This window comes from Lolium rigidum, chromosome 1 (genome assembly GCF_022539505.1).
Source record: "Lolium rigidum isolate FL_2022 chromosome 1, APGP_CSIRO_Lrig_0.1, whole genome shotgun sequence".
Lineage (NCBI taxonomy): Eukaryota > Viridiplantae > Streptophyta > Magnoliopsida > Poales > Poaceae > Lolium > Lolium rigidum.
This window is the reverse complement of record NC_061508.1, coordinates 14,238,350-14,247,752: the sequence shown is the minus strand read 5'-3', so window position 1 is coordinate 14,247,752 and position 9,403 is coordinate 14,238,350. Positions and strand designations below refer to the sequence as shown.

General features: G+C 49.2%; 1 pseudogene; it reads left to right on the top strand.

Moving 5' to 3' along the window:
- Window positions 1-325: 325 nt before the first annotated feature.
- Window positions 326-8,774, top strand: LOC124704397 (annotated as a pseudogene).
- The last annotated feature ends 629 nt before the right edge of the window (window positions 8,775-9,403 follow it).

Here is a 9,403-nt window from a genome sequence, read left to right as displayed (position 1 = left end):
GTTCATCACTGGGCGCTGGTGAAGCAGATACTGAGGTACCTCAAGGGAACCATCAGGTATGGCTGTCGTTACAGTGCAGGCTCAGCTCCAAACCTTGTCGGATACAGTGACAGTGACCATGCTGGTGATATTGACGACCGAAAGAGCACAAGCGGCATCGTTTTCTTCCTCGGATCAAGCATCATCACATGGGGCTCACAGAAACAGAAGGTCGTTGCCCAATCTTCCCGTGAGGCCGAGTACATTGCTGCTGCTACTCGCTGCAACCCGGGCGGTTTGGCTTAGCAGAGTGCTGGGAGCAGACTCGGGAAAGGAGCCCGACAAGATGAAGCTCTACGTGGATAATCTATCTGCCATTGCATTGTGCAAGAACCCTGTCTTCCACGACCGCACAAAGCACATCGACACGCGATATCATTACATCCGTGAATGTGTGGAGAAGGGAATGGTAGATGTTCTTCATGTTGGGACCCATGACCAGTTGGGAGATATTCTCACCAAGGCCCTGCCTCGTGCCAAGTTCGTCGAGATGCGCCAGCCGTCTTGGAATAATCGAGGTAAAATCGTCGGATTAGGATTAGGGGTGAATTGAAGTTGTAATCCTGCTTCCTTCTCCCTTAGTTCAGTTTCGTCAGTTATCAGTCCTTAGCAAATAAGCCAAGCTGTGCGAGCCTCGTTCGTCGGCCGTTGGCGTTAGTTCTAGCTGTCGGTTAGGATTAGTTAGATCTCCTACTTGACCGCGTCGTGGGATGGCACGGCACACTTGGTCACGGAGGATTTGCAGAGATCGCGGAGGCATCGTGGGATGGCACGATGCACTACTCCACGCTCTCCTCGTTTTGTAGTTGGTTTCAGTTAGACTTTGTGTACTCTTTGATATAAGAGGAATAACGAAACAGAAAAGCTGCACGTTTGCACGCAGCACCAAAATCATCGCCTCCCTCTACCCCGAGTTCATCTCTTCTTCTCTCTCGTTTCCGATCGTTGGCAACTACAAGCACAAGGTACTCATGACCTGGGTGAAGCAGGTCCGCGACCCGGCCTTCGACGTTGAGGACAGCCTCATGGGAGCAAAAGAGACTAACGGCCCGCTCCCCCGCTCCCTGAAAACCTTAGGCTCCCACCCCCCGCTCCCCCTCCTCCGCCGCCGCCAGAGGTCCCGCCGGGCAAAGCCCGGGCGGTGACGGCGGCGGCGGGGCCTCTCCTCGCGCGGTGGCGGCTTCCTCTTCCGGCGGCGGCGGTGCGGGACGCGGCGGCGGCGCTCCGGCGGCGAGGTGCTGCAGGAGGCCGGCGTTCGGCGCATCTCCGGTCGGCGGTGGAGCTGCTCTCCCCCGCGAGGGAGGCGCTCCCCCGCGGCGGCGGCCGGGATCTCGTGGCCCGCCGTGGCTGCAGGCCGGCGCGTGGACGCCCGTAGGCGTCGGCTGCCGGGCACCATGGAGGTGTCGGCGGCCGGCCGGGCGGCGGCGGGCTGGAGCCTCACCCTCCAGTCCCCGTTCTTCGTGTGGTGAGACGGAGGTCAGCACCTCCCTCTCCGTCGATGGCAGCGTCGCTTCTCGACGGCGTTGTGGCCAAAAGGCGGCTCCTTGCGGCGCTTCTTCGATGGGCTTGGGTTTGGCGGCAGGACCGGGGGGAAATCCTCGCGTAAGCCGGCGACGGCGACGCCCGCGGGCGCCGTCACCTTGTTGGAGGCGTCGCCATGGTGTTGCTCGCTCTTCCCCGCCTCGAACATCGGGCAAACCTTGATCCGGTCTTCGGATCGGGCGGCGGCGGCACGGCTGTGTCGTTTTCCTTCTTGGAGGCGTCGCCTAGATGGTTCGGGAGTCCTCGGTGCGCCATTTGGAGTCGGTGGTGGCCGCCGCTCAGAGCTTGGGCTTCCGGGGCGCTATGTACACCGTCGGCGGCTCTTCTTCGTGGTCGACGCCTCCTTCGATCTGGTTCAACCCCGCCGTTCACTTGCCATCCTGGGCACTTTTGGGTGGGCGGTGCGTTGGCTTGTGCCTTCTTGAAGTTGGAGTTGGCTTCCCGGAGTTCCTTTCTTCGGTCGTGACGCGGCCCGCAGCTTAGTGTTTCGTCTCCTCTGGACGATGCAAGGCGTGTTTGTCGTTCGGCTGGTGTGGGTTGTGTTGTAATCCGTGTGGCGTCGTGTTTGTATCGGGTTGCCTTCGTTGGCGTTGTTCGGCCGTCTTGGCCTCTTCTTCTATGAAACTTGATGCACCTTCCAGGGTGTATCCTTGAAAAAAGGACAGCCTCATGGATTTCGGCCTCCATGCCGAGAAGAAGCCCATCTGGAGTTGCATCCCCCATGACCCATGTGACCGACGCCGCATCGCCAAGGAAGTGAAGGATCTAAGGGCAAAGGTTGAGGATGTGAGCCACCTTCGGTACTGCCTCATCACGGAAGGTTCGTCTAGCTCCAAGAAGACCGTTGCTGCCGCTGCTGCAGAAGAACAGGCCATGTTTGGCATCAACGAGGCCAGACTTGCCGCCCTCGAGGAGGGGAATCCCAATGTGGAGCTCCTTCAGCTGGTCACCAGCGAACAGGAGAACCTTGGCGTGATCGCGGTGTGGGGAACCGGTGGTGATCTTGGCAAGACTCAGGAGATCAGGAAGGTCTATGATAGCAGACAAGTTTTTGACAAGTTTGGATGCCGTGCTTGGGTCAGGCTGATGTATCCTTTCGACCCGACGGATTTCCTCCACAGCCTTGTGAGACAGTTCTATGAAAACTCTCCAGAAGAAATCCAGAAGGAAAAACAAGGGACGACTGTAGGGTGTAATGTCCTGATAAGGATGAAGACCATGGGACAAAACGATTTGATTCGTGCGTTCAATGCATAGGTTACTGGCAACAGATACCTGGTTGTGATTGATGACTTGTCCACTATCGTTGAATTGGACTGCATCAAGAGTTTCTTCCCCAGAAACAAGAGATGCAGTAGAATCATACTTACAACGCGCTATGCAGAAATTGCAAGTTTGTGCCCAGAACAACCGCTACAAGTAACAGAGCTTAAGCAACTGTCATCAGATCAAGCACTATATCTCTTCCACCAGGAGGTAACACTTTTTATCAGTGTACACTCGTATATGTCCATATTTTTAGGTGAAAGGTGCTTAGTAGACGCTAAATGATAATAGAGAATTTGTCTAAAGCCGTTGCTGATAAGATATAGCGAAGGTCAGCACTAAAGCACAGAAACTCTGGTTCATCCTAAGCTTAAAATGTCAATCGCAGTTCATGCTAAATTTCATTTTACTATAACAAAAAGACATAATGTTGCAGTTCATGTTAAATTTAATTGTAGATCACATACATAAATTGCTCAAATATCTGATTTATCTGTAGGTCATGCTTGCATCAGGTGTTGCCGAGACCAGTTCGTGCACGGATAAAGTTATCGTTACTGAAAACAACCCAGCAAAGTACACAAGTGAAATAGAGGAGGAACAACCGGAAAATGGTCCCGGTGGAGATACGGTTAATAATAATAACTTATCTCCTGGAAAGAAGTTCCATGGAAGCATGACAAATGCACCGAGGAAGTTCTCACTGGACGGGAAACAGAGCAATATCATCTTATCACTTTAGTTGGTGAACCCTGCAAAAGAACAAATTTAGTTGGTGAACCAGAAAACAATCAAGAAACAAAGGTGATATCAGTGTGGGGAATGGGAGGTCTTGGGAAGACCACTCTTGTCCGAAGCTCCTACCGAAGCCAACAACTTGGTGGCTGGAAGCGTGCTTGGGTCACTGCATTGCGTCCATTCGATCCTGAAGCGCTCATCAGAAGTTTATCATTGCAACTACTGAATGGTGCCCGAGAGGATCCTACTGGAACAACAGCAACTGGAAAAGAAAAGAAGAGCATTGCAACAATGGGAGTTCAAGAGCTGGTCAAAGAATTAGGTGGCCTTCTAAATTATAAGTGCATCATTGTTCTTGATGATATATCCACGACTGCAGGATGAGATTTGGTCAGGAGTTGCTTCAAAAATGCCGGAATGGTCATAGTCACCACAAGGGAAATATGTGTTGCCAAACATTGTTCAGGAGAAGACACGGGCATGTATCATCTTGAAGGTCTGAATGATGCTGCTGCACTTGACCTCTTCAAAAAGAAGGTACTTTTTTTTTATATCTGTGTCTTTTCTTTCCTTTTGCATGAGTATTTTTTTACTCTATCCTTTTGCTGTGTTTGCCTTCAGAAAATACATCGAGAGTTTCTGTAAGACGTCCCCAACACATTTCTGATCATTCATCATTATTGGCATTGGGATTGTGAACTTAGGCTCTGTTTGGCATCAAGTTGGATTTGGAGAACCCTATCACTGAGTGGTGACTACCTTCGAACCAGATACACAACTACTTCTGTTGTGGAAGAAAAAACATGAAATGTGATAGGAGAACCATAGTAAACAGGTGTCATCTGCATTTAAATGTATTTACAAAGAATAGAATGCAATATACTGTCTTAGTCTGCGTCTACAACAGTGCTGAAAATAATAATAACAAGCACATAGTAGCATAGTGTAACAAATATAAATTGAGCTTATTGGCGGCTCCGGAGGATCCCTCCTTCCCCAACCCTAAGAGCCCCTCCTCTCCTCCCTCTCCTGGCCGCCATTGACGCCGGCGCTGGCGGTCATGGAGGCGCCTATCCGTCCGGTGCGGCGGTGGGCAGGGGAGGTGGTTCTCGGCCGTTGTTCAGGGGTGAGGGTGGGCGGCGGCGAAGGGCCATGGGTGGCACGGCTGGGCGTGGACGGGTCGGTCCCGAGCGCCTCCATCGGATCGGCGACAAGGGTGGTGCGCCGCCAGCGCCCTCTGCGCAGTGGTGCTCCGCGCCGCCTCGATCCGATCTAGGCTTTCGGCCAAGATCTGGAACGGGTGAGTTTGGGCAAGTGCGGTCCTGATGTTGGTCCTTGCCACACCGTCGGGCCGTGTTGGACTGCCCTATTCATGTCTTCCGATCTGGTTGGTAGTTAACCGGTGGCGAGGGGGCTGCTAGTCTTGTGAATAATGGTGGTGGTCCTCGAATTCCTCTCGCGCCAACTGAAGATCGATCGGAAGCTTCTTCCCACCGGGCTGGCTGGATTGTCGTGTTCCGGAAGGCCGTACCGGCGAAATTCATTATGCGATCAAGATTGTTGGATTGGGTGTTTTGGGTCGTGTGCACCCATGTTTTTTATCTGACCATTTGGCTTCGTAGAGAGCGTTTCGAAGCTCCGTTGGTTGTTAATATCATGGAGCTCGTTTTCTTTCCATGGTGCCGGCGGAGAAGGTCATGAAAGCCGAGATCGGTGTAATAGCAATGGTGATCGGATCTTGGTGGTGAGGTGGAATTGGCTTGGTGCTTCGTGACTTCAAACATCGACTTGTATGTGGGGATGAATGCACAGGAGAAGTTCGAGTTCTATCTTTCAGGGTGAAAATCCAAGGTCTGGCCTTAATTGGTTATGCCTGGCAATGTTCTTGTTGAAGGCATTGTTTTGAGAGTGAGGACTTTTGTCAGGGTGAAAACCTAAGATCTATGATCAGGCGACGATAGTGTTTGTGCACTGTTTCCTTCTTGGAGGCATCGCTTATGGTGGTGGTGCGAGTGTTGTTGTTTCAAGTTTTCGATCTCTGTAGCGGGACTTTTCTTTTTTTGAAATTCTTCTCTCTTTTTTTTGTTGTGTGCATCTTTTATGCCATTACGACATGATGTTGTTGCAGATGTTGGGTGTAATTGGTATCTCCGTGATATTAATATATGCTCTTTACCGAAAAAAATTGAGCTTATTAGGCATATAACTTTTTTACAAGCCACAAACTCAAGCGAGGTTGAAAAGTGCATAATGTACTTTTTTCAAAAGAGTTATTCTTTAACCCACATACTTAACAACTTTACATTGTATATTTTATAGGTGTTTCAAGAGAAGACATGAAATGCTGATTGGATCCTTGATTTGGAGGAACAAGGAAGACGTATCTTAAAGAAGTGTGAGGGACTTCCCCTTGCAATATCCACTATAGGTGGATTCCTAGCCACTAAGCCTAAAACTGCTTTCGAATGGAGGAAGATGAATTACTGCATTAGTTCTGAGTTGGAGATCAACACAGAGCTTAGGACTATAAATACAGTCATTATGAGGAGCTATGATGGCTTACCTTACCATCTCAAGTCATGTTTCTTATACATGTCCATATTCCCAGAAGACTACATAATTAATCGCAAACGTTTGGTGAGGCGATGGATCGCAGAGGGTTACTGCAAAGAGGTGCATGTCATGACAGCAGAAGAAGTTGGTGAGGGCTACTTTGATGATCTTTTAGACAGGAGTATGATTCTGCCAGGAGAAGGTGTAAACCATCATACTGGAACAATTGATTCTTGTCAGCTTCATGATGTCATCCGTGAAATATGCATCTCTAAGTGGTTGTTTGGATATAGGAGATTAGCGGCAAGTTTTCAGAAAACAAGTTTTTGGCTAATTTTTAGGAAAACCAGCTTTAGAGATTATTCAGTTAAGAATCAGCTTATGGAAAAACTTGTTTGGATTCCGAAAGTCTAAAACTAGTTTATACGATTCCTTAATTAAATGTATAGTCGGATCCACTTCGAAGCTCTCCTTCCGGCGACTCCATGATAGCCGAGCTCTCGACGGCCATATGCACTCGCGGCGGTAAGCGCCGTCGTTGCTGGTGGTTACCACCGCAGCAGCATACTCTGCCACTATCGGCGGTCGTGCAGGACGGCGAAAGCGAGTTTCCCGCGGTGGTGTGAAGTTCGTTGTGAGCCGCCGGCGCTTGTTCCCAAATTCCCCTGCCGGCAAGCAGCGTCTTCAATCGCAACCCAGGAGGAGGACGTGGCCATGCTATCCACGTCTTCATCTCATGCTATCTCAGGATTCGTGGATGCTATCCACGGCGAGCTCGGGGCCAAGCAAAACAACATCAGTGTGGCTAGCGAGGCAATTATGGCAAGGCGACGGCTGCGCGCCGACACGGAAGGCACCAGTGCCGCGCATGCAAGAAGGTCTTCAGATCCTACGTCGTACCAGGCCCTCGGCGGCCACCGAGCCGGCGTCAAGAAAGGCAAGGGCGGCTGCATACCGCTGGTGGTGGGCAAGGCCTACTCCAGCGAAGCCTCATTCATCCAGGAGTTCGTCGAGGAATCAGCCGGACGAACGAAGGTTGTTGGAATAAGTTATCTAGAATCGCGTTTTCACAAAAACGTCAAAGAGTCGTTTTCACCAAAACTCATTTTCCTAGTTTTATGGAAACTAAGTTTTTCTAATCCGCACTTTTAGTGCTCCAGCCAAACAAGGTTTACGGTGGTTATTCTGTTAACCGAGTTCACGGAAAATGAGATCTCTACGAACTTGATATCCAAACAAGGCCTAAGGCTAGGGAGGAAAATCTTGTTTTCACACTTGAGGATGGATGTTCCTTGAGCAATACACAAGGTCCAACACGCCATCTTGTCATTAGCAGCAACTGGAGAAGAAATAAAGATGTATTTGATAGTATGCTGGACTTATCGCATGTGCGATCACTCACCATGTATGGAGAGTGGAGACCGTATTTCATATCTGAAAAGATGAGGTTCCTCCGGGTGCTCGATTTGGAGGGTGTACTGCGGTTGGGGAATCGCCATCTTGATAAAATTGGGAAGCTCCATCACCTTAGATACCTATCTATACGAATATGTAATTATATCTGGTACCTGCCAAAGTCTATTGGAAATTTGAGCCATCTCCAAACACTGGATATCAAAGGTACGCATATATCAGAACTGCCAACAACTATCACCAAGCTTCGCAAGCTACAACACCTTCGCACAACTCGTGATTTTATGAGAGCACAAGAGAAGAATGACATGTTTATTGATGATTACCGAAGAGTGTATGGGTTACATCGGCTTTCTTTGTTACGGGCCAAGAACAGTGAACGACAGACAGGTTGCACAATTTTGCTACCCCAGATTTTGCGTATGTGTCTTCGGCAGGCCACCCTCTTACGGTCTCTGGTTGAATCATTTTGGAGTGCACAACATTCAGAACTTCGTTTGAGCCTGCACGATACACTCAACCTGCACCGCGCCCTTTGGGTGTGTTTACACAATGATACAAATGGTTTTAAAGTTCCAAAAGGGACTGGAAAACTGACGTCCCTACAAACACTGGGTGTTGTTGCGGTTGCAATGAGGAAGGAAAATGCCCTGAAGGAGCTGACTTCACTTACCCAGCTGCGTAAGCTATGTGTGGCTGGTATCAAAAAGGAAAACAGGGAGAAGTTTTGGTTTGCCATTGCTGCTCACAACCGACTTTGTTCTCTGAAAGTGTATCAAGCGTTTAGCAGTCGTACAGATGGAGACAACTTAGATGGTTGTTTAGGTGGGGATTTGTTGCCACCAAAACACCTTGAGAGCCTCAAGTTGGATGGCTTCCTGGTCAGAGTACCGCACTGGATGCATCACCTATGGAATCTATCAAAGCTGGACCTAAAGTTCAGCGGATTGGGCAAACATGTTGAGATACAAACCCTCGGGGATCTACCAAATCTTGCAGTTTTAAGACTGAGGATAGGGTCACTTGTAATGAATCAGCTGCATTTTCTAGGCTCGTCTTTCCCGAGCCTTGTGGTGCTGGAGCTTTCTGGGTTAAGCCAGCTCCACTTAATATTTGAAAAGGACGCAATGGCTAAGCTCAAGCTGCTAGAGACTGACAGTTACAGGGAGATGGCGGGCCTACAATTTCTCAAGAACCTCAAGGAAATCCGGCTAAATGATTGATAAATCAATAAGTAGAAAGTACAGTTAGAGAACCTGTATGCAGAGCATCCAAATCTTAAGAAGGTCAGTTTCAAGGTGATGTAGCTCACCTGGTCAGTATACCAGATCTTCTGACTGCTGCTCGATCATGTCCTTCGTGTTCCAACTTCCAAGTACATTGCTCGGGTCCTTGTAGTCTTTGCATAGCATTCCATCCTTGTCCTTGTAATATGTTGATTCAATTTGCACGAGAACACCGTACATCTCTGCATCTAGCTGGTTACCATCCATGACTGCGTGGCAGCTCACCGCGTGTCCTAGGATTCAGAATTTGGTGGTGAATTTGGATTGTAGTTTATCATCCAGTGAACACTATACAATTGTGGATTATCTGCAGATGTCTATCCAAGTAGTGATTTCAAAAGGCATATCACAGCCAGTTAGTGTCTTATTTAGCTAGGTGCCTAGGTAACGCGAATTTTTTTTAAATAATACGAATTTTTTATTTAATTCTAGGAATAGCGCGCGATTTCAAAAAGTGCAAAAGTGTGATCTGGTCGGTCAGCTAATGACCGATCGGTCAGTAGCAGGCCGACAGGGAGTCGGCTGTTGTGCACCTGTGAGGTGACAGAACTAGTTGGTCGATAGCC